Source organism: Haliotis rubra, unplaced genomic scaffold (assembly GCF_003918875.1).
Source record: "Haliotis rubra isolate DU_JTF1 unplaced genomic scaffold, ASM391887v1 Scf501, whole genome shotgun sequence".
Lineage (NCBI taxonomy): Eukaryota > Metazoa > Mollusca > Gastropoda > Lepetellida > Haliotidae > Haliotis > Haliotis rubra.
The window spans coordinates 286,242-313,080 of NW_025767193.1; the positions used below are offsets into that span (position 1 = coordinate 286,242).

The 26,839-nt window shown below is 38.7% G+C and overlaps 1 protein-coding gene and 1 long non-coding RNA gene across 2 annotated transcripts in view; both read right to left on the bottom strand.

The window, feature by feature from the left end:
* The window catches only part of LOC124291896 (general transcription factor 3C polypeptide 1-like), a 308,102-nt gene that overhangs the window by 207,249 nt on the left and 74,014 nt on the right, over positions 1-26,839 (bottom strand). The window lies entirely within an intron of this gene.
* Positions 1-26,839, bottom strand: part of LOC124291900 — a 109,435-nt gene that overhangs the window by 77,711 nt on the left and 4,885 nt on the right. The window contains exon 2 of the long non-coding RNA XR_006902310.1: positions 3,283-3,326. This is a non-coding gene — a long non-coding RNA (uncharacterized LOC124291900). The remainder of the gene's footprint in view (positions 1-3,282; positions 3,327-26,839) is intronic.

Consider the following 26,839-nt stretch of genomic DNA (forward strand, 5'->3'; position numbering starts at 1 on the left):
GCCCACACATCTTTGCAAGCTGAAACTGTATTCTTACAATGCTGAAGATTATGATGACGATCGCAGAAAATAGCATGTATGACCTTTAGATATAAGGATATCTCAGATATCAATGACTGATATTTTTTTAATGTGAAATTCTTATTTCCATAACTACTTGTTCAGATATCTGTGATTCATATTTTTGCATGTGAAAATTTTATTTCCATAACTTGTTCAGATATCTGTGATTAATATTTTTGAATGTGAAAATCTTATTTCATTAACAATTTTGCTCAAATATCTGTGATCGATATTTATGTGAGAATCTTATTTGCACAACAACTTTACTGTTTTTTTAGCCTTAAACATTTAAAGGAGTGAAAGACATTTTTTATGTTTTCGTTCACTTATGTTTTTCGTTTGTTTGTTGTTTTACGCCACACTCAGCAATATTCCTGTGATATGGCGGCAGTCTGTAAATAATGAAGTCTGGACCAAACAATCCAGTGATCAACATCGTGACCATCAATATAAGCAGTTGGGATACGATGACATGTGTCAACCAAGTCAGCGAGCCTGACCACCCGATTCTGTCAGTCGCCTCATATGACAAGCATGGGTTGCAGAAAAATTCTAACCTGGATCTTCACAGGTTCACAGAAGTCAGAGTTACAACACAAAACACAAATATCTGATGTTCAAGTAGCTGTTGTTTCCAATAGAGAACAGCATAAAGGGAATTCCTTTATCTCACAACAACGACTGCTTTGAGATTTCTAAAAGGGAATAGGAAAAAAATGTGACACAAAATGAAACTGCAGAGATTACCCAGGCTCAGTTATATACCCAGACAGATTGCATTTGGTTTAAATAGAAATAAAAATTGTGAATTGATCACTGAAAATCAGTGACAACCATGTTTTCACGACCAGGTTAACAAACGATTTCCTTGAAATTGAAATGGAGCCCCAGTAAGATGGGATATTCAGAACCTGAACATGTGGAAATCAATAGGAAGATAATGCGGTTCACATACTGTGAGACGGACTATACTGATCGTTGCACTGCCACTCAATCACTTTAAACATGTAAAAAGGTAAGTTTATTTCCTGATGCTATACAATGTAAGAAATTTGATTGTCCCACGGACCAAGGCGACAGAACTAACCGCTAAGGGATGGATCAGTGATATTTGAAGTAGGAATACTTGAAGAAGAAAATTTCACTCTCACTTCTGTAATACGTGTGGTGTGTGGACCATACAGAAAAATTGTGAAGGTTTTCAAACAACAATACTGTGACGTCATAGTCAGGGGAGGTAACTCTGTTAGTTAGGTACGTATACCACTAGAGAAAGCTATGACTTAGTGCAAAGTACTCTTGCCGTGTCAAGTAATAGTCCTACAACCAGACTGACGACGCCCTACTCGTCATTCACAAGTAATATCTTAGACACAAGACTACCCATATGAAACTGATTTCAAATACTAGCTCTTCAGACTTATATACCTCCTGACATAAAAGAGTTCCATCTCTTAAACCAGCATCACAGTGGCACCACTTCCAGCACTAGAGCTGCAGTCAATGTCAACAGTTCCCATCACCCTGATTCCAATCCACTAACACTATTGTCCTCGCTCTGTCTGGTGTGTGATTACAGATCCCCAGCTATCAAAATTTAAAGTGTCTAGACTGTTATCCAAACAGGATATAAAAACAGATCATGATGATGCCTTCAACTGATAATGGCAGCTCAGAGATCACTATACATTTTAATCTGTTATACATATCCCAAAGGCCATCAATCTTTTCAGCATCACCCGTCTTGAGTAATAGAGCCGATATGGGACTGAAAATGCAAGATTAACAGTCAAAATCAATGTCTTTCTAGGTCAATAACTTAGATAAATGTGGTTAGATTTGGGTCTTAACAGGAGCGAGGGAATGAATGCTGCTTTTTGGTGCTGGCAGAGATTGTCAAGCAACATCAACATGCCCTCTAAATCATCCTGGCCATACCTGTGAAGATCCGTGTTAGAATTGGTCTTCAGTAACCCATACTTGTCATAAGAGGCGACTAACGGGATCGGGTGGTCAGGCTCGCTGACTTGGTTGACACATGTCATCATATCTTAATTGCGTAGATAGATTCTCATGCTGTTGATCACTGGACTGTCTGGTCAAGACTTCATTATTTACAGACAGCCACCATATATCTGGAATAATATTCAGTGTGCGTAAATTTAGACTCACTCATCTTAACCAGTGGTAGACAGTATAAGTAACATTCCATGACATCATGGTGCTATGATGAATATTCAACATGTTGCTGTTGGCCACTTCACAAACTATGTACTAATATATGGATGTTCAGTTTGACCATGCAATAAGGATACTGATGAAGTGACCCTCAGTAGCCACCAGTAGCCATCAGTGGCCATCAGTAGCCATCAATTGCCATTAGTACCCATAAATGGTCATCAGTAGCCATCAGTGGTCATCATTGGCCATCAATTGCCATCAGTGGTCATCAGTACCCATCAATGGTCATCAGTAGGCATCAGTGGTCATCAGTGGTCATCATTGGCCATTAGTGGCCATCAATTGCCATCAGTACCCATCAATGGTCATCAGTGGTCATCAGTGGCCATCAGTAGCCATCAATTGCCATTAGTACCCATAAATGGTCATCAGTAGCCATCAGTGGTCATCATTGGCCATCAATTGCCATCAGTGGCCATCAGTACCCATCAATGGTCATCAGTAGGCATCAGTGGTCATCAGTGGTCATCATTGGCCATTAGTGGCCATCAATTGCCATCAGTACCCATCAATGGTCATCAGTAGGCATCAGTGGTCATCATTGGCCATTAGTGGCCATCATTGGTCATCAGTGACCATCAGTAGCCATCAGTGGCCATCAGTAGCCATTCGATGCTTAAGGACTTCTGTCAGTATGTAGTAAAAATTGTAATTCATTATTAAAATCAACAAATGTCTGTTCTTCACTTTTCCTTTTTCAGATCTCCATTTTACACTGTGTAATATGACCACTTAAAAACACCTGAAAATTACCTTAATGACAACGCTATTAAGTTGGTGAGCAATGTATTAAGATTATTGGTTCAATTATTGGTTAACCAATGACCGATCCAGTGCCACATAGTTGGATCAAGACTACCCACATGCTCTGGGAAACAATTCTATCCCAGAACACCCACAGGGTTTCGTGATAAAGTATCTAACTCTGTTGGAAGACAGTGAGAAATACTTAAAAAAACAATTTACTACTAGTCTTACCTGCATGTGTTTTCCATGTGAAAAGAAACCGATAGAGCATCTACCTGAAACAAATTGTAACAAACCTTAATTTATAATGCTCCAAAGTCAGAACATTAAAATTTGTGAAGAAGAAAGACGAATATCTCCACTACTCCAATCACAAACATCTAGTATGTGATACAGATGATAAGTACTTCTGCTGTCTACAATCATCAAATATTCCCATACTGCTATAGGGGTGGTGGGGTAGCCTTAATGAAGACCCAGGTTCGATTCCCCAAATGGGTACAATGTGTGAAGCCCATTTCTGGTGGTGGAATTGGGTTTAACGTCGTGCTTGAGAATATTTCGCTCATATGACGACGTGCATGCGTGTGTATGTGTATGTGCAGCTGCTTGTACTAGCCCAGACTTAAGCTGTTTTTTAATAGTGCTAGCCCACTGAGATACCATGCCGCAGTGAAGAATGAATACCCCACTCAGACACATTATACTGACTCCGAGCCGACCAGTCCTTGTTGTACCCATTAATGCCAAGCACCAGGCAGGGACCAACAAGTACCATATTTTAACGTCTTTTGGTATGACGCGGTCGGGGATGGAACCCGCGACCTTCTGCTCTCCGGGCGGACGCTCTAACCACTACACCACGGGGGCGGTCCCCATTTCTGGAGTCCCCTGCTGTGATATTGCTGAAAGCGAAGTAAAACCATACTCACTCACTCACACACTCGCTCAGTCACTTCCTCTGCTATGAAGGGTGGTATTAAAAAAAATGATATTTAAAGTACACGCATCTCAATCATCTCATTGCTCAAAAAGCCTTTGTGAATCGTCCCAAGGCTATTAGACTACTATGACAGAGTATCATACACCTACTGAGTCCATTCCATCACGTAACCCTGCAGCAAATTGAAGTGTAATCTTGCCGACAGGAAAAGTGATGAAGTATTTCAATTATAAATACTTCATACTTCAGGTGAATACAATCAAACATTCATCTCTGTCCTCAGGCTTGAATTTAAATGCTGATAAAGAAATCTGATGATGTCTCAAAATGATACACAGGAGGCAATACACTTCCACGAGGTTGACTTCATTTAGATTATCTGTCTTCGGGATTCTACATTTCCTTGTATATAATTTTTTAAAGGCATTTAGAGCTGGGCTTGTCGTAAGAGGCGACTAACGGGATCGGATGGTCGGGCTCGCTGGCTTGGTTTACACGTGTCATTGGTTCCCAATTGTGCAGATCGATGCTCATACTGTTGATCACTGCATTGTCTGGTCCAGACTTGATCATTTACAGACCGCTGCCATAAAGCTGGAATATTGCTTAGTGCGGCGTAAAAATAAACTAAGGCGACTAATAGGATCAGGTGGTCACACTCACTGACTTGGTTGACACATGTCATCATATCCCAAGTGCGTAGTTCAATGCTTTTGATGTTGATCACTGGATTCTCTGGTCCAGACTCAATTATTTACAGACCGCCGCCATTTAGCTGGAATATTGCTGAGTGCGGCTGTCACTGTAGTGAGTGAGTGAGTGAGTGAGTGAGTGAGTGAGTGAGTGAGTGAGTTTGGTTTTACGCCACTTTTAGCAATATTCAAGCAGTATCACAGCAGGGGCACCAAAAATGGGCTTCACATATTGTAACCATGTAGGGAATCGAACCCAGGTCTTCGGCATGATGAGTGAACGCTTTAACCACTGGGCTACCCCACCACCCCGCCTCTCAATGTCATATCATGAATTCACTAAATTTAACACTTCCTACTGATATCTTTACCTTCAGCATTTCAAAGATTAAGCAAGCTTGCTTGATCACAGTTTTAGTAGCTACACCAAAACATCCCTCATAATAATGATAAAGAAGTTGTATATCCATAGAACTCTCCCCGTAGTTCATCACACCAACTTCTAAATGCCACTCAAAGAAGTTAACGATGCCTTTTGATCATCTGCAGCATCTAAGCAATCTACTGTGTTGTGGACAAGAATATCATAGAAAAACTATGTTTAAACTTCAAAGGAAACGTATCAAGCTGAATGCCATTGGCGATATTCAGGATCTGTAAACTTGACTGGAATAACTGACTTCATATATAATATATTGCATCCACCTGTCTTTTTCAAAGCATTTCATCAACATAAATACATCAATATAATGTATATGAACAGAATATTTGAGTGGAACATATTCAAATTATATTTTATCAATGCATTTTCAGTAAGAAATACTGCAATTTCAAGCAAAAGATCCCTTCTCAGTATGATGCCAGCTTCCTTCTAATTCTTGCAAGTTCGAAAAATTGTAATCGCAGCGTAACAAAAACAGGAGTGGTTCTAGCATATCAAACACTTTTTAAACAAAAGTGTTCCAAAGACATTTAGTCTTGAAATATGTGACAAGTCATACAAGCTTGAACTTCAGGGAACATCTATTTAGACTAATTAAATCTAAAATCCAATATGTTTCCTTTTTTCATGAAATTCTCCAAAATATAAATCAGCATCATGTGCTGGGGAAGAACAAATACTCATCAACCAAACCTAATTGTGAGAATTTACAGCCATGTAATCCTCTCTTTTATAGAATATAAACTGACTTCTGCTTTGTACAAGGTGTTTCAGCTGTATAACATGCAGAATTTATTTGCAATTCCAAACTAAGCACCCTTTGCAGGCCATTTGGGGGGAAAACTTGTTATTTTGCTGAGATTGATTAGGGAAATACAATTCACTCCTACAATGCTACAACAAATGTTATTTGTGTACAACATGAAATATGGAACATGTGATGGCATGTTGTCCTTATATACAGTGCATGGAGCTCAGGTCACAAATCAGTTGAAGTTAAGCAACGTTAGGCGCGGAGAGTCCTTGGATGGGTGACCGTGTTTGGCAGCTTGACTCCTGAGAGTTTCTAGGACTTCAATCCAGCCCACAACGAAGCACATGTGATACATGTCATCTTATCTCACCTTAGGCAAGTGAGTTTGTTCAAAATTGCCTCTGCTCACCAGCACAAAATGGATACCCGGTGGGATAAGTCATGTGACTATAACCTTTTAGCGCCTAACAGGCAGCTTATGTTATCCGGAGTAATAACAAGAGTCATCAGAATATGACATATCCCCCCGGCCCCTACATATTTGAAAGAACAAATCATCTGACAGTTATTTCTTTTTAGACTAAGTCCAAATTGTTTCCATGGAAATCATGAAATATATAAACGCCAAAACTCTGTAAAACTCTGTTAATCTGCCAAGTTCTGTTGAAAGATATTGAACGGTTTTCGAGTTGTACTCCGGAAACGAAACCCACCCCTCCCTTTTGAGACTAAGTTTAAATCGTTTCCATGGAAACTGGGGAAAATAAAAATGCCCAAAATCTGCAAATAGCAAAAGGCACCACTTCAAGATCTGCCTCACATATCTGCCAAGTTTTCGTGAAAGATATTAAGAAGGTTTTGAGTTGTGCTCCGGAAACGAAACCCACCCCTCCCTTTTGAGACTAAGTCTGAATCCTTTCCATGGAAACCATGAAAAATAAAAATGACAAAAATCTTTAAATAGCAAAAGGTACCACTTTGGGATCTGTCTCATATATCTGCCAAGTTCTGTTGAAAGATAATATACAGTTTTTGAGTTGTGCTCTGGAAACGAAGCACACCCCTCACTTTTGAGACTAAGTTTAAATCGTTTCCATGGAAACCGAGAAAATAATAAATCACAAAAGTCTGTAAATAGCAAAAGGCACCACCTTTGGTTCTGTTTGATATATCTACCATTTTTTGTTGACAAATATTGAACGGTATTTGAGTTATGCTCCGGAAACAAAATGATTATGGACTGAGTGACTGACGGACGAACGAACGAGGCGTCGACTATACATTACATGCCGGGGAGATAATAATCAGATTGTTTGGGCGCTTCGAGCATGCTCTGTGCATGGAGCAATAAGCATGATAAATGGACTATTATTATATTAAGTATTACACTTTCACAATAAATTACAGATTCAAGTACTTTTGTTGGGTTGAGTCCCATCCGGCATTCAAAACCCACACTATCCAAGTCAGACACCTAATCATCAGTACACAGAGTTAGCCATCTAACCAACTCAGCCACTGCAGCTTATGGATGGAGTTACCAATTTCTAAATGGCATTGTGTATTCATGAATTGTTGAATTTGTACTGATATTAACTGCAGATTTGAGTTGGTATATCAGCCTGTGGGAAGGTGAAGATACACTCTTGTACACTACAGCTTAACATGTGAGGAGGAGACATCCAAGTGACACAGAATGTTGACCACTTTGGTGACACACAAGCTATTTAAGGTTGAAAGTCAAGATAAGGATTTCCTGCCACATCTAAGGGACATGACTCTGAGCAGACAAGGATTGGTATCAATGGTGACGACAATGGTATCAATTTTCCAGCTATATGAGATTGAAAGCCAAGATCAGAATTTCCTGTCACATCTAAGAGACAAAAGGTATCCCGAACTGATGCAAAGAGTAACAAAGTCATCCATGAAAAGTTTCGTGTCTTTGCATGAGTGAGTGAGTGAGTGAGTGAGTGAGTTTAGCTATATGCCGCTTTCCCCACTTCGCCTTTGCATAAAACCGTGTTGATCTGTGAATCAGATGCTGCAAGAACAGTAACTAAATCAGTTCAAAAGAGTTAGCATGAAACTTGAGGAAGATTTGAAATAAAATTTAGACTTGTTAATTTGACCAAATTGTTACACGATTGTTTTGAACTGAGAGACCTACAAAAGAGAGATAAAAGTGCTGTAAACTTTCTTTAAAAAAAAGTTCACTCTTTTCTTCTCAAAGTGATCCAAAGAATATGCCTAAAGCAAAGAAACAAGATATACTGCCCTCATTTGTCCTCACAATAAACATTCCCAGCATCAGGCATCACATTTCCATCCACATAAAACATGTACTGTAGAAGGTCACTTTGTTACAATACCAAATGTTTTTTGGTTGCAGAACATGATACACAGTGGATTGCATGAAGACCAACATTTGCTTTTGAAGGAAGATTATAAGTATCACCAAACAACAAAACTAATCTAAAACAGCTAACAAACAAATAATTTACTTCATTTAAACATTATTTTCTGACTTTTTACACAGCAGTTTTCTGTGTGACGTTTCATGGCAGGTTGTACACACTAACATTAATTTCATATTCTGCTACATTCCAGCTACTTAATTTCACACCTAATTTAAAATCATTAAAACCTGAATGAGGAAATGACTTACATGTCTTAAGTCTTTAAACCCTCCTCTCATTATCATAACTTAAGGAGCCTTTGCAACCAAGGAAAGTAAGAATCATTGTCACTGAAGAATTTACCTGTCTTTGCATGTGTTTGTGATGGGAAGCTACAGTGGGTCCAGGATACAGGAACACAATATGTGATCACAAAATGCATACTTATGATACAGTTGGAATTGTACAATGGATATCACGGATTTTGCATTATATTTTTTGGGTCACTTTTATATATAAAATATGTGTTAAAACAAAAAATCTTCAATTCTCAAGGCAACACCTGTTTTGTAACCCAAGGGTATATCAGCCAATGGGAAGAAACATTTGAACCAGAACAGGACATTATGAAGATTGTGTCTATATTTTTAAGCATTATTATTAATTGAAATTTGTGTTAGATACTGCTGCTGTCTTATTTATTTCGTCATTATCAATGCCAGTGCAAAGACAAACAGCATAACAAATTCCTCGCCCAAGTCAAGTTATATTATATCACACCAAAAACCCTACTGGTTGTCGAACAGTTATCGCTATATTTTAGCAGTATTTACAAAATTACTCCCTCATTCGTTAAATTAATGAAACAGAATTAATTATGATACTTAATTAGTTATTCACCCATGTGTCTACCCCATCCACTGCCAACAATCGTGTTTTTTTATAACGCGGCGGAAGGGAATCATGGCGGTATAAATAGATTGTTTTCTCAAAAATAACTTTAACAGTTATCGCCATTTAGAATTTCTCATGTCATTCGTGAAATAATATATATTTATATCATAAAGTAACCTCAAATAATTGATTGTGTGACTAGTTGAGTGTTTTTTTTACAGTAGATTGATTATAGGGAATGAAACAATTAATGATTTGCTAGTACAATTAATGAACTTGCTATTACATAGATTGTGTGACATCCCCCGACTAAGTTGAAAAAAACACACCCATTATAGGGTTCATAACTTTATCTTTAATTTTGCTCTTATGTTACTTACTGTGAAGAATTTTTCTTTTGCTGTCCTTTATTGTTGTCAAATACCATGGGAAAAAATACCAGAATTGTAATTGATCGGAACTGCGCACGTGTGATACTGATGTATTGGCGATAACTGTTTAGTAGCCAGTATACTTATGGTACATGGAAACACTGCTTACAACCAGAATACAGTATAATAAGGTCTTATAGTGCCTCTACCGCCTCTGTGGTGTAGTGGTTAGAGCATCCGACCGGGAGAGCGGAAGGTCGCGGGTTCGATCCCCGGCCGCGTCATACCAAAAGACGTTTAAATATGGTACTTGTCGGTCCCTGCCTGGCGCTCGGCATTAATGGGTACAACAAGGACTGGTCGGCTCGGAGTCAGTATAATGTGTCTGAGTGGGGTATTCATGTTTCACTGCTGCATGGTATCTCAGTGGGCTAGCACTATAAAACCAGCTTAAGTCTAGGCTAGTACAAGCAGCTGCACATACACATACACACGCATGCACGTCGTCATATGAGCGAAAAATTCTCAAGCACGACGTTAAACCGAATTTCACCTCACCTTATAGTGCCTCTCTATTTATCAAGGCTGTGGGGTAGCCTAGTGGTTAAAGCGTTCGCTCGTCACACCGAAGACGGGGTTCGATTCCCCACATGGGTACAATGTGTGAAGCCCATTTCTGGTGTCCCCCGCCGTGACGTTGCTGGAATATTGGTAAAAGTGGCGTAAACTCACTCTATCTATCTGTCAACAGTTAAAACTTTACTGTGATAAGGAAGAGAGTTTTATGGATGTCAACTTCTTTATTTATTCACCAGATGAAGGAGTAAGTATACACTCTGAAACATTGTTTTCCTTATAAAAAAGTAGCTGACATTCATATAACTCTCTTCCTTACGTGTATCACTTCTAAATGCTATAAAAGACCTGTGCAGTGATAGTCTACACTAGTGGCATCAGAACATCACATTCACTGTAGGATAGAACAGGGACTTTGTGAAGAGTTTTCATAATCCATTGGTGAGCCTTATATTTTTGCTGATTTACAATCAATATACATATCAATATAACAAGGGCTGGCTAAAATGATCGATAATTGGAAATGTCATAGATAGGAGAAATATAATACGAGTATATAAATGGCAACTTCTTCTTTATTGTATAACACAAAGTTTCTGGGCTACTTCTTGCCCCTTCTTCAATCACCTGCAAGAAGTAGCCCAGAAACGTTGTGTTATACAATAAAGAAGTTGCCATCCATATACCCGTTTTACATATTCACCAATTTCTAAAAGCCTCTCAAGAATCTCGATAGGAAAAATGATTAATGCCTATTGATATGAACATTAAAATTGTGTCATCGATAATAAACTTTGTGACAGAAAAAAGTTATAATTTTCTCATACAATATACAAATTTATGACTTTTATGTCTCCTTGTAAATTATGTTCAGGATGCTGTTTTGTTAGTAATCCATCCCAAAACATGTCACCACTCACCAGTGACAGTGAAAAATATGAATTTCTTGCTCAAAATTACTTCTCCGATATTCAGTTAACGATTATCGATTGCAATGATCTATATCGATAGCGAGCCCTAAATATACGACATCTGATAATCAACTTCATCGACATTCTACCCTAAGGCATGAGCCCATCCCAGTGGATAATGTATGATAATTGTTATTGGTTATTGATACCGTTATAAAAGGATGAATACATAACACGTTTTATGGACAAGGCCACGTTCACTGACGTATATATGGATCAATGCTGACGTTTCAGTTAACCAAACGATACTTAACTTAGTAATAATCTCAGAAAACACAATATTCCACTCAGTGCCAATGTAATATTTGTACATAAAAAGCTTCATCGTGACACACGACTTATTTAAACGGCCTAGCTAATGCGATTCAGTACAAAAATGTCAAAGCACTGATCAAGCGATATAGCTAACTATTACATATAAATCACACAGAGTGATTCCTAAAGCTGGTATAGAACCAGCAGTAAAGCATCTCCTCATGCATGAATTATTTTCGTGCTCGTCCTGTGATAGATGACCCAGTTGTCAGAGTTTCAAAGGATAATTCAGTCTTCTACAGATCCATTACACAAATAACCAGTCCTGTTTTTCTTCCTCTGCCATGAAGTGTTTTGAACCAAAATCGGTTCATATAGTACTTTAAGGTTATGTTTAAATCATTAATTCAGGATCATTTAACATCACCTTCATCTTTGTTTACGTAAACCGACCACCATAAATGAAAGTAAAAATGACAAAACCATTTCCACTTTGATCTGTTTGATTGGCATTTAGAAGTTGGTGACTAATAAGAAAGTAAGACTGTTTATCGATAACAACTTATTTTATTATATTTGATGCGACGTTTCGGTATGGATTCTTATACCGTTGTCAAACACTCAAGAATCCATACCGAAACGTCGCATCATATATAATAAAAGAAGTTGTTATCCATAAACAATCTTACTTTTTCATTTCCACTTTGGTAAGAAATCTTGGATAAAAGCAGAGTCGATTGTACAATCTTGACTATATCTTGAGTATGTGTTTGTTTGACGCCACATTCAGCAGTACAATGTGTGAAGCCCATTTCTGGTGTGTTACTGCTAAAAGCTCAGTCACTCTTAGTCAGTCATTGATCAAAGGATATGGATATAATTCAAGAAGTTTGGAAATGAATTAAGAATAAATGTGTTCATGTTTACTGCTCATTAAAAACATGACGATCTATTCAAGGTACTGTAGCTCACCTGGATAGGTAGTCAACTTTATATACTAGGCACATAAAGAAACTGTGCATACAAAAATTTAAAATCTAAATTTATCAAACCTGTGCAGACACATAAGGATTCAAACTCAGAGATTAGTGACATGTATCCAACATGCATGCACGTTCCACGTCCCGTGACGTCAGTGGGCTAGTCCTTGCGACGTGCAATACGTTGTTGCACGTGCATTCCGGGAAAGAGAAACAGAGCAAATGAATGCCACACAATACTGTCACTTTGGAAATATCAACCCCTGCCCTTGCGATCGTTCAAAACATTAAACGGCTATTGAAACACTTCGCATGCCAAGGCTCACGTCTGCACAATGTCATGAGGCCATTGGGATGGTCTGTGGGGGAATGTCTCAACGACAAGTGGCTGCACATTTCCACTGCCAACGAAACACCATTTCTGCACTGGTGAGACGCTACCAGAACACAAATGACATCATCGATCGGCCACGTTCTGGACGTCCACGTGTAACAACGCCAAGACAGGACAGATGGATAAGGGTGAGCCCATTTCGCCACAGGTTTCAGACTGCAGTGATGACTGCCCGAACCATCCCAGGACTTCGCCGTATCCACCCCAACACAGTTCGACAACGTTTACGTCATCACAGGATCAGACCACGACGTCCCGCCATACGGCCTATCCTGACACAACGTCATCGACAAGCTCGCAGAATGTGGTGCTGAAATCATGTCCGCAGACCCTTGTTTTGGTGGAGAAATGTTGTTTTTACAGATGAGGCCAGGTTTAACATTTCCCATAGTGATGGACGTCAACGTGCCTATAGACGCGTGGGAGAATGTTATGCACAAGCCTGTGTGTTGGAGAGGAATCGCTTTGGTGGTGGTTCCGTGATGATTTGGGGTGGAATAACAGCACGCCAAAGAACTTCTTTGGTGATTGTTCAGGGCAACTTAACTGGTGTGGGCTACAGGGATCAGATTCTTCGACGCGTGGCAATTCCTTTTCTGCAACGTCATGGCCCTGGGTTAACATTCCAACAGGACATTGCCCGCCCTCATACGGCAAGGGTTGCTATGGATTTCTTGCAACACCCCAATGTTGACTTACTGCCTTGGCCTGCAAATTCACCGGATCTCTCCCCGATAGAGCATGTTTGGGACAAGATGGATCGACGTCTACGCCGTCTTCCTCATCCGCCAGATAACGTCCTTGACCTTGCAACAGAACTTGAGAGAATCTGGCGTGACATCCCACAGGCCTTCCTTGCACGTTTGATAGGCTCTATGCGTCGTCGATGCACTGCTGTTCTCAATGCCGATGGTGGACATACCCATTATTGAGCCTGTGACATGGTCGTTTGATCCCTGACTCGTGATGTCATTGTGATTGACTTTTCAATTGAAATTCTACCGACTTGTTATGGTCTCATGATCCCTCCATTAAAGTTTATATGTACTTTTGACATTGTTATCGTACTTATCAACTAGGATAATATTTTGACAATGCACAGTTTCTTTATGTGGCTAGTATAGAACATCAACAAAGACTGCCAATCAACAAAGCTGCTGTCAGCACAGATATTCACCATTTTCTGCGAAGATACTGAGAAATACTGCAAATCCAAATGCTAAAAATACTGAGGTCTAAAAAGTTGTACTAAATATATTCCTTTCAAAAGGAGAAATTTTATTGCCTAAGTTAAGCTATTTCAGTGGGGCAATTTCAGATGAGTTTTCTACACAGAAACAATAATACAGTCTAGGATTTGTAAGCAAAGTTAAAAAACAACTAAAACACTTCAGTTTTTCAAAATATCCCACATACCTGTCGAATCTAGCAACAAGTGAACAAGTATCAAAGTTAATTTCATTTTGTACAAAAATGTCTAAGAAATGAATGTGAGAAGTTTCAGCTCACAAAATGGTTCAAGTGAGGCCAAATCAAGGCCAAAATTAAACATAGTGACACAGGATTATGTATTAACTACACATGTACTACATTCCAACACATTTTTGAAAAAGCGACTGAATAAAGGTCATAAATAGATTTCCAGTATGGGAGCCATGTTTACACTTTGATGAAATATATTTTGAGAGACAATATAAGTGAGTGAGTTAGTGAGGATCAGGATGCCTTTATGCCTTCAGTATTTCCTACCCCAAATCAAATATGGCTACCTGGCAGCCATATTGAAACTTACACATGAACAAACTTGAAACTGTTGAAGTAACAAGCATCTACACAATCTTTCAGCTTTAATCCATCAGTCTATTTCACAGAAGTTGTAAATGTCAAGTTATGCTGCATGACAATGGACAACTCATAATGGCAAAGGCTCACAGGGCTTTTAGCTCAGGTGAGCGAAGAAACTAATGACCAAATCAAAACCATTCAGAGGTCTTCAATTCCACACTTTCAGTTCCCATGCCTATTCTGGGGGTTTATGAAACTGGGAATCATGTGTGGTCATCAGGCTGATGTGCCAGATTACCCATCAGCAATTACATTTATTTTTGTCATCAACAACTTCATTTTCCTGGCCAGACTCCTTTATGTAAAGGTCAGTGCTAAAGTTGTAACACAGCTGACTGGCATTAAACAAGTTCCTGCAGTGGCTCACTCAAGTTACCGAGCTTCACATTGATTTCAGTACCAGGCTCAAGTGACCTATCATCTCTGAAGACGATGTGTCTGGCTTCATGTCATCATTAGGGGTCCCAGTCCGGTACAAAGGCCGTTGAACAATAATTAGTGTTTTTTACAACTCCTTGATAGTATTTAGGTCAAGTTTGATGTACAATCATTTTGGACATGATTGCTTCAGAATAATCTCCTAATCATATCTTTGACTGATTCTATGTTTGACATTGCTTTTAACAATATTCAAACATTGGGGACCGTTCATAATTTATGGCTAGCCTGGTGGGGTGGGGGTGTGGGTGTGGGTGTGGGTGTGGGTGTGGGTGTGGGTGTGGGTGTGGGTGTGGGTGTGGGTGTGGGTGTGGGTGTGGGTGTGGGTGGTGGTGGGGATGATGATGATGAATTTTTGTTTGTTCTGGGGGGGCAGAGGGTCATCAATTTTGTACACATGTACTTGGGGGGTGTCACTTACTTTGTACATAAATTTTAGGGGTGTGTGTGTCATTCACAATATACATGCTTCTCCATGAAAATAATCATCATTCCCCCCTAGCCATAAATTATGAACGGTCCCTTATCACTGAGGGGGCATAAAAATTGACTTCACATATCGTAATTGAACCCGGGCCTTTTACATCTGTCAAAGTACAAACTAACTTAATAACTGAGTAAATTCTCAACACATAAACAATAATAATTAGATTTTTTATTTAAAAGAAAATTTCAAGATTCTTGTCATGACAACACAAACACTGTAGAACCAGGGAGACTGGGAGGATTCAGGAAGATAGCATCTAGGGATGCAGTTTGATGGAAAATATATTTTGATCCCTGAAAATCAGTTAACAGTCTCAGCAACAACAAACACAACTTTATTTCCATTCAATGTAAACTGACGAGCAAAAGAAAGTACACAGGTGTAATTGTTGTTGCAATCCCAAATATGTGTTCTAACTAATAAAATTATGGAAAAACATTGATTGTATAGAATGCAACCATCATGTTTCATTTGCCAAAATGCAACAAAAACATTTGTACGTGTTTTGCACGAATTTTTGCAAAATTGTGATTATTGTCCCATGCACCAGCACTTTTCTGACAGAGAGTATAAAACCTGTTTGTCGTGAAGACTGAACAATCACTTGACAGAAATCTCATGAGGAAATGCCAAGATTGACGTCGGCGCAATGAGAACGGGCCAAAGGAATGACACAAATGGGTGTTTTCAACAGCGATATTGCACGGACATTGGGTTGCACAAGACAAACCATAATTTGGCTGTTTCACCGTTTCAGTACGACAGGCCAGATATGTGATCGACCCAGAAGTGGACGTTCCAGAGTCACAACACCCCCAAGAGGATCGCTATCTGCGGGTTATTCACCTACGCAACTGGATGTTGATGGTGACGTCATCAGCAGCCACATCATTGGGTCATCGCGTAAGCCGATTCACAGTGACAAGACGACTTCGTCCTGCTGGCATGTATGGGCCTACTGACCACTGGATGGAATGGTCTTGACCTTCCAGCATCGTAGGAACCGTCTGCAGTGGTCATCACTACATTGCTGTTTATTGTTACAATGTCATTTTGCTGATAAAACACGTGTACTGCAGTGTGCTTCAACATACATTTTCCATTTCATCAAAAGGTTTTGTTATTTTTATCTGATTGGAAGAAACACAACCTGTGTACTTTCTTTTGCACATCAGTTTATATCATAAAATGGATTGTTACGCCTTTTGATGTCTTGGTTTATAGTTTCAATTGGTAAAAAATCCGAAAGTTGGAAAACAATATACAAAGAAAAACTAAGACCCTTTAATCACAAAACTTATTCATGATACTTGATCATACTTCTATTTTGCAGAAATAAGATATCACAGCTTTACAGATATGATTTTCATTCCATGTTACATTACTTTTGGCGGATGAAATCAGTTTAAATCTCGACAACTCTCATCTCACCATGAACTTTTGTCTATGAAGTTGTACCAGTTATAGATCTGTACTTCGCTGCATTTTTAAGTTTGGAAGTCAGAGACAGAATACAATCACCTATATAATCATCCCCACATCATCGTCCATATATTACATTCCTGAAAACTTGGAGGCAATCAGAACCTGCATATATTTCCCTCAAATATACTACACAAAAGAAGTTAAGGATCACCTGATTAGTTCACATTACTCTAGCTATTCTGTCCTTATGTTCTTTTGAGTCAAATACTATTCACTGAAGAGTACGGATGTAACGACCATACTTGTCTGTATCAAGAAAACATTTTCACGTGTGATATATAGACGCCAAAATATTAAAAAGGCCTTTTCAAGACAGAACCTTACACAATAAACAATTCTATCAGTTTTTATGAGGAGAAGCAAATAAGCTCTGAGGCTCACCTCAGTGTTCTTTTGAATGTTTAGAACAGAGTGACTTAGGAATGTTATCGGAAGCTCCATTGCAAGTTTTATACTCCAGTGAACTGCCAAACAGTGAAAGTCAGTTGATGCAGTCACAATTTCAGGTTTACAAAGAGTGAGTGAGTGAGTGAGTGAGTCAATATGGTCTTACGCCACTTTTAGCAAAAATGCCAGCAATATCATGGTAGGGGACACCAGAAATGGGCTTCACACATTGTACCCATGTGGGCAATCGAACCTGGGTCTTCGGCGTGACGATTGGACACTTTAACCATTAGGCTACCCCACCGCACCAGGTTTACAATGACAAATGTTTACTGCAAAATCAACTAAGTCCTAAAAAGGAAAGAATAAAAGAGAAGGAAATTGTGCTACTTCTTTTGTATTTTCATTGCAACAAGTAGATTCAAGTAACGTCATCATTACATGAAAAAGGATTGTTCAGGCCACCCTTTTTTAATAACTTGGATTACGGACCCATTGACCCTAAATTACTGGAAATTAGAAAAAAATATATTGGAAATTGCCGGGTTTTTTCCCGCTGACTGGACAAATATTTGCTTATTATTCTGCAAACATTCTAATTCTGTTGATAATATATGGTCATTTGAAATGTAATAAGTGTTTTCAGTCATTGTGAAAATAGACAGATTTAATAAATGAAACATTAGTCGCAATTTTGAGCCCTGACATGTCAGACACATTTTGCTTATTAGTTGGTTGTTTTTTCCCCGCCTACTATATATTTGGATATGTCAAGTCAAGCATGAGCATCGATCTACATAACTGGAATACAATGACACGTCAGTGAGTCTGACCACCTGATCCCGTTAGTTGCCTCTTACGACAAGCATGGGTTACTGAGGACCAATTCTTACTAGTAACTTCAAGGGTTACATTCATAGTATGCAGCACACTATAGCCATATTAGTGTGTTAAAATGTGTAATAATAAGTAAACATTTATAAGGCATTAATGAACAGATGTTAGAATGGGGCTGAGCCATATACATTTTTATGTGAGTGGATGCTACTTTGGGGGCAGGAAATGCTTTACCCTTTTTAAATAGCAGACGTCTGTTGTCCTCAATGGTTTTCAGCGATCTATTCAAATACATTTCACCACTATTTTGCCCCGAACATCCAAGGGAATCTGTTTCATCAGATGGAGGCTAGTCATCCTCTGGTATTGATGTTTGTATCTATTTGTACATGACAACAAAAGTACTGATGGGGGCCATATTGCTGGAATATTGTTGAGTGTGGTGTTTGACCACAAACAAGCAAACAGACCAAATTGATGGAGGTACACTAGTCATCTTCGGGATGTTTGCATCTATTTGTACATGGGAACAAAAGTGTTGATGGGGGCATAAAGCTGTAATATTGTCGAGTGTGGCATTAGACCGCAAACAAACAGACAAAAATTGATTGGGTATACATAATAAATATAATATACAATGTAAGAAGTACAAACCAGGCCCAATGCTTCTCCATTTAGACCAACACTAATGTAAAGTCATGTTGACCTTCACCAGTTTAAATAAAGGTCACTTATACCCCAAGGTTACAGCCAAGGTCATGCATATTTCACACCAGCGACACAGACTAAATCATTTATTGCACGGAGCTTAAATTATAAGTCAAGCAATAAACACCTCGAACACAGTCTGGGAAAAAATAATCCCTTCAATCAGCAATTCCATTATTTTCCACAGACCTCATGGATTTCCTTCCGGGACTCTTTCCAATTTGCACAGTATGCACAGACTGGTAATCTATTTCAACCAAATCCCATGCCTGGTATCTGCCTTGACGCTTCGAAGAACATGCAGAAACTATTATCTTGCAATACAATAACTTTCATCTTCAGATCGAAACACAAACATATCACTTTCAAATGATGCTGTAAATTCCTATTGAAATATAGATCTTAATTTTACCGATGTGACTGAATTGCAATATGCATGGCTTACCAGAATATTTATCGGAAACATAATTCGCTTTTACTCTTAGAGGCAACACATGTCCACAAGTAAACTCTTTCTTTCTTGCTCGTATTGCTTCCATCAACTTGGAATTAGATTTAAACAGTTATTTCATTTTAATGGGCAATCTGAGACATTTTGATCAGTCGTCCAAATAAAACAATACTTTGATCAAGATCTGCCTCATTACTCCCGATAACAGAATATATTTAAAAACAAAAATAATTAGATGAAACTTGAAACACACTTTTTATTAATTAGATTTTCTGAAATTCACACAATCAGATTATCCTGTTAATGAAAACCCTCGAGAATGCCATAGCCTTACACTAATGCTAATTTCTTTACTGTTTCAGTAGCGAGGTATTATGTTTATGTTGCTATTTCCACGATTAATGTGGGATTTTCTGCGTTTTTCTGCACAGTGGGAAAGTTTTCTTTGGTAGGCCTGTTTACGAGAATCTCTGATTGTAACCCACTTGATGGATTCTGTTTAAGGTTAGCAAGCAGTTCAGCTATGAATACACAATGCTGTTTAGAAAGGAGTAAAAAATGTAACACATGCTACATGTTGGATTACACTTTCTCAATAAAGTACACATTCTAGTATTTTTGTTGGGTTGAGTTGTTGGGATTCGAACCCACACCATCAGAGTCAGGCACCTAATCGCCAGCACACAAAGTCAGCCGTCTAACCAACTCAGCCACCCCAGCTTTACTAGTGATAAGAAACCAGCATTATATTGGAGTTTCATTCTCATATTGCAACAGGGTTAATAATTTAGTTACACAGTGTTTTAAAAGAGTGTACGGGACTGTAAGACCCTTGTAAATTCAGCTGCGCCTCAGGAAATACGGAATTTACAAGGGCCTTACAGTCCCGTTCACCCTTTCAAAACACAGTGTGACGAATTTATTACCCTTAACATCTCTTTATGTAGCTTATCTTAAAAAAAACAGCATTCAATCTTCGGCAGAATGAGACACGTTTCGCCATGATTTTTCCTGAAATGTCATAAAGGGAGATAACTCGGCATGGCTTAGTTTATGATAAAAATAATCGAATTTGAGGTTTTCTTAAACGACAAGTACAATACAGAAACATTTGCCAACTCTAAAATTTCGAAGCGATCAGCCGTTTGGCAGCCACATTCCATCTAAGGTCAAGGTCATTTGTACAACCAGTGTAGAGTGTCATGTGACAGATTTGATGGGGTGTACAGTTCATACACCCTGGCAAATGTGGCTACATGGTTTTGCATGCTTAATGGCTACTAACCAATCAGAATTCGACAAATTTATCTTAACGTTAATAATATACAGTATAACCAACAATCTATGAGGAATTATACGTATCATCTGCTGCTCTTGGTGGGGAAAGTCCCTTGCTAGGGCTCATAGAAAGTAATCAGAAAATTCCTCTGTCATTATCTTTTAAATGTCTTTTTGCTTTTGGAAATCCAAAGGAAATCCAAGGAAATACAGTTATCTCAGAATAGAATGTTGCACTTTTATTCCACTTTTCTTTACTGCAAATGTTCATGATCTACAGGTACACAAGCTGTGCTGACAATGAAATATATGCATACTTTTGTTTTTCTAAACAAAACACCTCCAGAATCTACAGGAGAGTTTGGTAAACAAGCTGCGTTCGCAATGAAATACATGCCTTGTTTGTACTTTTACTTCCAGAAAACCTAAACCCATCAATAACCAATTACCCCACACAGGAATCCTGGTACACACACATCTGTTATGTCATTAACTCGCCCCAGCTTGTTCCTGCAAACAAATCTCACACTGTCGCTCACAGTGGTCACAAATGTGTTATTGTTTTTAACAAAAGGAATTCTTTGATTTTCAAGGTTCAAGGCAGAATTGATGGGCTTCGATTCACGGCTGCTTTAAGTACTTTAGTTCGTCCTTGGTCATGACTTCTCGGGATTCCATCATCCTTGTGTTCACGTCTGTACACTTTCATCAACAACCAATTGTCATTGTCACCCTAGGCATGTTTTTCCCCTCATTTCATCTGCATTCCAAGATCGACACCAATGTGCGAACATGGCCACTAAATCATGTTCATTGGCATCAATCTCCGTCAAGATGCCATTTTCAATACAACTCGCATCGGGGAAATTTAATTACAAAGAGGTGCATATCGAAACAGAAATATCCACATGCCTTCAAGCTAAACCATTTGGATCAATTAAGTTTGCTATTGATGGTTCCCAACAAACATGTTTTCTTTAATGGGCAATTACGTTACACAAGACTTGGTAATCTTGTTACTGAAGTAGCGGATTGGAATCCTTAATACCAGTTGATACCATCATCCAAATATAGGTGGTTAGGCGGACAGTACTTAACAGATACACAAATAGGTTTTCGGTGCGGTGTCTTAATGCTGCTAAAAGCGAGGACACCTATGCTAATTGAGCTCTGTTTGGTGTCGGAGCGTATTAAGTCTTTGATCGGGCTTCAACATTTCACAAGAGCAGTATTACCGTCAGTAGTCCTTCAAGTATCTACATTAATTGTTCTATAACCAGTTTAACAGTGGCTGGATGAAAGGCACTTTGTTATTACTGTAGGTATTAGGTAGTTGATGTAGTTGGACCAATAAGGAAATAATTACTGGCTTCCTACTACTAAGTGTATTAGTTTATCGAGTCTGTGGCAGAAAAGGCACTGACACCTTTTATATGGTGAGTGAGTGAGTGAGTTTGGTTTTATGCTGCTTTTACCAATATTACAGCAATATCATGGCGGGGTACAGCAGAAATGGGCTTCACACATTGTACCCATGTGGGGAATCGAACCCGGGTCTTTGGCATGACGAGCTAACGTTTTAACCTCTTGTTTACCCCACCACCCCTTTTTATATGGGGAGGTGAATGGTGAACTATAAAACACAAAACACCAGAAAACAACCAGTCCAGCTGAAACAGATTCCATTGGGTGCCAAAGACAAAACTGCTGTATTACCACACAAATGGGGCATAAAAACCATTGATGAACATGCCAACAAAACAAGATGTACAAAAACGTTCAGGAACTGTCATCACTCAAAGTTAAATGTGGTGAATTCTCACTGAAGAAACCATACATTTGTCCACATCCTCCCAAGACATCCATGGCTGCCCAATGCACCCTCCACAATTACTCCCTTTCCTTCTCTTATTTAGCTTTATTTGACAATTCATCCATCAAATCGCTAAAAACTGCTCCAGTGGGGATGCATCATGGGAGATTTCAACAGAAATCGTCTGAAGCCTAATAACAGCTTTCCTGTTTTCTCGTAAATGCTTCAGTTTACAAAGTTGGATAATTTAGAAAGTGATTTAAAAAACACCATTTAACTTTTAGACTCGCATAAACTATCACTTTTCTTTCAAAGTTCCGGAAGGAAAGTTAAAACAATTGAATAAACTCTTTTTTGTTCAGTACACGGCAAGTCACCATGATCTGTGATTGTAAAATGAACTCTTCTTTTGCCAGACTGTTGAACAGATTCCCTGAGATCAATGAAATCAAAGAGTGAGTGAGTGAGTGAAAAGCAAATTTTAACAAAAATTCAGAAATACCATGGCATGTCAGCTATTTCTTGGATTAAAGTCCAAAATGTTGCAAGTTTTTACCAGGCCTACCAAAGAAAACATTCCCACTGTGCAGAAAAACGCAGAAAAGCCCACATTAATTGTGGAAATAGCAATATTAACATAATACCTCGCTACTGAAACAGTAAAAACGGCAACTTTAAATTGCTGAAACTGCATAAAAAAACGAAGAGCCTGCAACTTCGATTTTGCGCATGCGCACATGGAAGAGGAAGTCTCGACTGCATGTTGACATTTACCAGCTTGGACAAAAGTTACATTCCCTTTTTAAGTATTTCTGTTGTGTTATTTGGCATTTATCATCATGATACTTGTGTACACACTCGTTTAGTTTACTTTCCATTCATATGAAATGATTGACAGCAATTATTTTGACATATTTAATACTTTTTCTACACGAGGCAATTCACGGTTGCTCGGAAATTGGAAAGAAGCGTGGATCGTAATGCGCATGCACAGTAGAGGTCAAAATGTTGCAGTTTCATAGTTTTTCGTTGCTGTTTTTACTGTTTAAGTAGCGAGGTATTATGTTTATGTTGCTATTTCCACGATTAATGTGGGCCTTTCTGCGTTTTTCAGCACAGTGGGAAAGTTTTCTTTGGTAGGCCTGTTTACGAGAATCTCTGATTGTAACCCACTTGATGGATTCTGACTTACTCAAGGGAGGTAACTGCTCACAGACAACCTTTCCTGTTAAGTGTTGATGTGTCTATGGTTAGCAAGAAGTTCAGCTATGAATACACAATGCTGTTTAGAAAGGAGTAAAAAATGTAACACATGCTACATTTTGGATTACACTTTCTCAATAAAGTACACATTCTAGTATTTTTGTTGGGTTGAGTTGTTGGGATTCGAACCCACACCATCAGAGTCAGGCACCTAATCGCCAGCACACAAAGTCAGCCGTCTAACCAACTCAGCCACCCCAGCTTTACTAGTGATAAGAAACCAGCATTATATTGGAGTTTCATTCTCATATTGCAACAGGGTTAATAATTTAGTTACACAGTGTTTTAAAAGGGTGTACGGGACTGTAAGACCCTTGTAAATTCAGCTTCGCCTCAGGAAATACGGAATTTACAAGGGCCTTACAGTCCCGTACACCCTTTCAAAACACAGTGTGACTAATTTATTACCCTTAACATCTCTTTATGTAGCTTATCTTAAAAAAAACCCAGCATTCAATCTTCGGCAGAATGAGACGTTTCGCCATGATTTTTCCTGAAATGTCATAAAGGGAGATAACTCGGCATGGCTTAGTTTATGATAAAAATAATCGAATTTGAGGTTTTCTTAAACGACAAGTACAATACAGAAACATTTGATTGTTTTGATATTATTATTGACACAAACAAATAAGAAATTATGACAACAATTTTACTTTTCTGTGTATACTCAAACGCCAACTCTAAAATTTCGAAGCGATCAGCCATTTGGCAGCCACATTCCATCTAAGGTCAAGGTCATTTGTACAACCAGTGTAGAGTGTCATGTGACAGATTTGACGGGGTGTACGGTTCATACACCCTGGCAAATGTGGCTACATGGTTTTGCATGCTAAATGACTATTGACCAATCAGAATTCGACAAATTTATCTTAAGGTTAATAATATACAGTATAACCAACAATCTATGAGGAATTACAAGTACGTATCATCTGCTGCCCTTGGTGAGGAAAGTCCCTTGCTAGGGCTCATAGAGTGTAACCAAAAAAATCCTCTGTCATTATCTTTTAAATGTCTTTTTGCTTTTGGAAATCCAAAGGAAATCCAAGGAAATACAGTTATCTCAGAATAGAATGTTGCACTTTTATTGCACTTTTCTTTACTGCAAATGTTCATGATCTACAGGTACACAAGCTGTGCTGACAATGAAATATATGCATACTTTTGTTTTTCTTAACAAAACACCTCCAGAATCTACAGGAGAGTTTGGTAAACAAGCTGCGCTCACAATGAAATACATGCCTTGTTTGTACTTTTACTTCCAGAAAACCTAAACCCATCAATAACCCATTACCCCACACAGGAATCCTGGTACACACACATCTGTTATGTCATTAACTCGCCCCAGCTTGTTCCTGCAAACAAATCTCACACTGTCGCTCACAGTGGTCACAAATGTGTTATTGTTTTTAACGAAAGGAATTCTTTGATTTTCAAGGTTGAAGGCTGAATTGATGGGCTTCGATTCACGGCTGCTTTAAGTACTTTAGTTCGTCCTTGGTCATGACTTCTCGGGATTCCATCATCCTTGTGTTCACGTCTGTACACTTTCATCAACAACCAATTGTCATTGTCACCCTAGGCATGTTTTTCCCCTCATTTCATCTGCATTCCAAGATCGACACCAATGTGCGAACATGGCCACTAAATCATGTTCATTGGCATCAATCTCCGTCAAGATGCCATTTTCAATACAACTCGCATCGGGAAATTTAATTACAAAGAGGTGCATATCGAAACAGAAATATCCACATGCCTTCAAGCTAAACCATTTGGATCAATTAAGTTTGCTATTGATGGTTCCCAACAAACATGTTTTCTTTAATGGGCAATTACATTACACAAGACTTGGTAATCTTGTTACTGAAGCAGCGGATTGGAATCCTTAATACCAGTTGATACCATCATCCAAATATAGGTGGTTAGGCGGACAGTACTTAACAGATACACAAATAGGTTTTCCGTGCGGTGTCTTAATGCTGCTAAAAGCGAGGACACCTATGCTAATTGAGCTCTGTTTGGTGTCGGAGCGTATTAAGTCTTTGATCGGGCTTCGACATTTCACAAGAGCAGTATTACCTTCACTAGTCCTTCAAGTATCTACATTAATTGTTATAAACCAGTTTAACAGAGGCTGGATGAAAGGCACTTTGTTATTACTGTAGGTAGTTGATGTAGTTGGACCAATAAGGAAATTATACTGGCGTCCTACTACTTAGTGTATCAGTTTATGGAGTCTGTGGCAGAAAAGGCACTGACACCTTTTACATGGTGAGTGAGTGAGTGAGTTTGGTTTTATGCTGCTTTTACCAATATTACAGAAATATCATGGCGGGGTACAGCAGAAATGGGCTTCACATATTGTACCCATGTGGGGAATCGAACCCGGGTCTTTGGCGTGACGAGCTAAAGTTTTAACCTCTTGGTTACCCCATCGCCCCTTTTTATATGGGGAGGTGAATGGTGAACTATAAAACACAAAACACCAGAAAACAACCAGTCCAGCTGAAACAGATTCCATTGGGTGCCAAAGACAAAACTGCTGTATTACCACACAAATGGGGCATAAAAACCACTGATGAACACGCCAACAAAACAAGATGTACAAAAACGTTCAGGAACTGTCATCACTCAACGTTAAATGTGGTGAATTCTCACTGAAGAAACCATACATTTGTCCACATCCTCCCAAGACATCCATGGCTGCCCAATGCACCCTCCACAATTACTCCCTTTCCTTCTCTTATTTAGCTTTATTTGACAATTCATCCATCAAATCGCTAAAAACTGCTCCAGTGGGGATGCATCATGGGAGATTTCAACAGAAATCGTCTGAAGCCTAATAACAGCTTTCCTGTTTTCTCGTAAATGCTTCAGTTTACAAAGTTGGATAATTTAGAAAGTGATTTAAAAAACACCATTTAACTTTTAGACTCGCATAAACTATCACTTTTCTTTCAAAGTTCCGGAAGGAAAGTTAAAACAATTGAATAAACTCTTTTTTGTTCAGTACACGGCAAGTCACCATGATCTGTGATTGTAAAATGAACTCTTCTTTTGCCAGACTGTTGAACAGATTCCCTGAGATCAATTCAGTCCTGTTAAAGTTTAACTGATCTATACTCAGC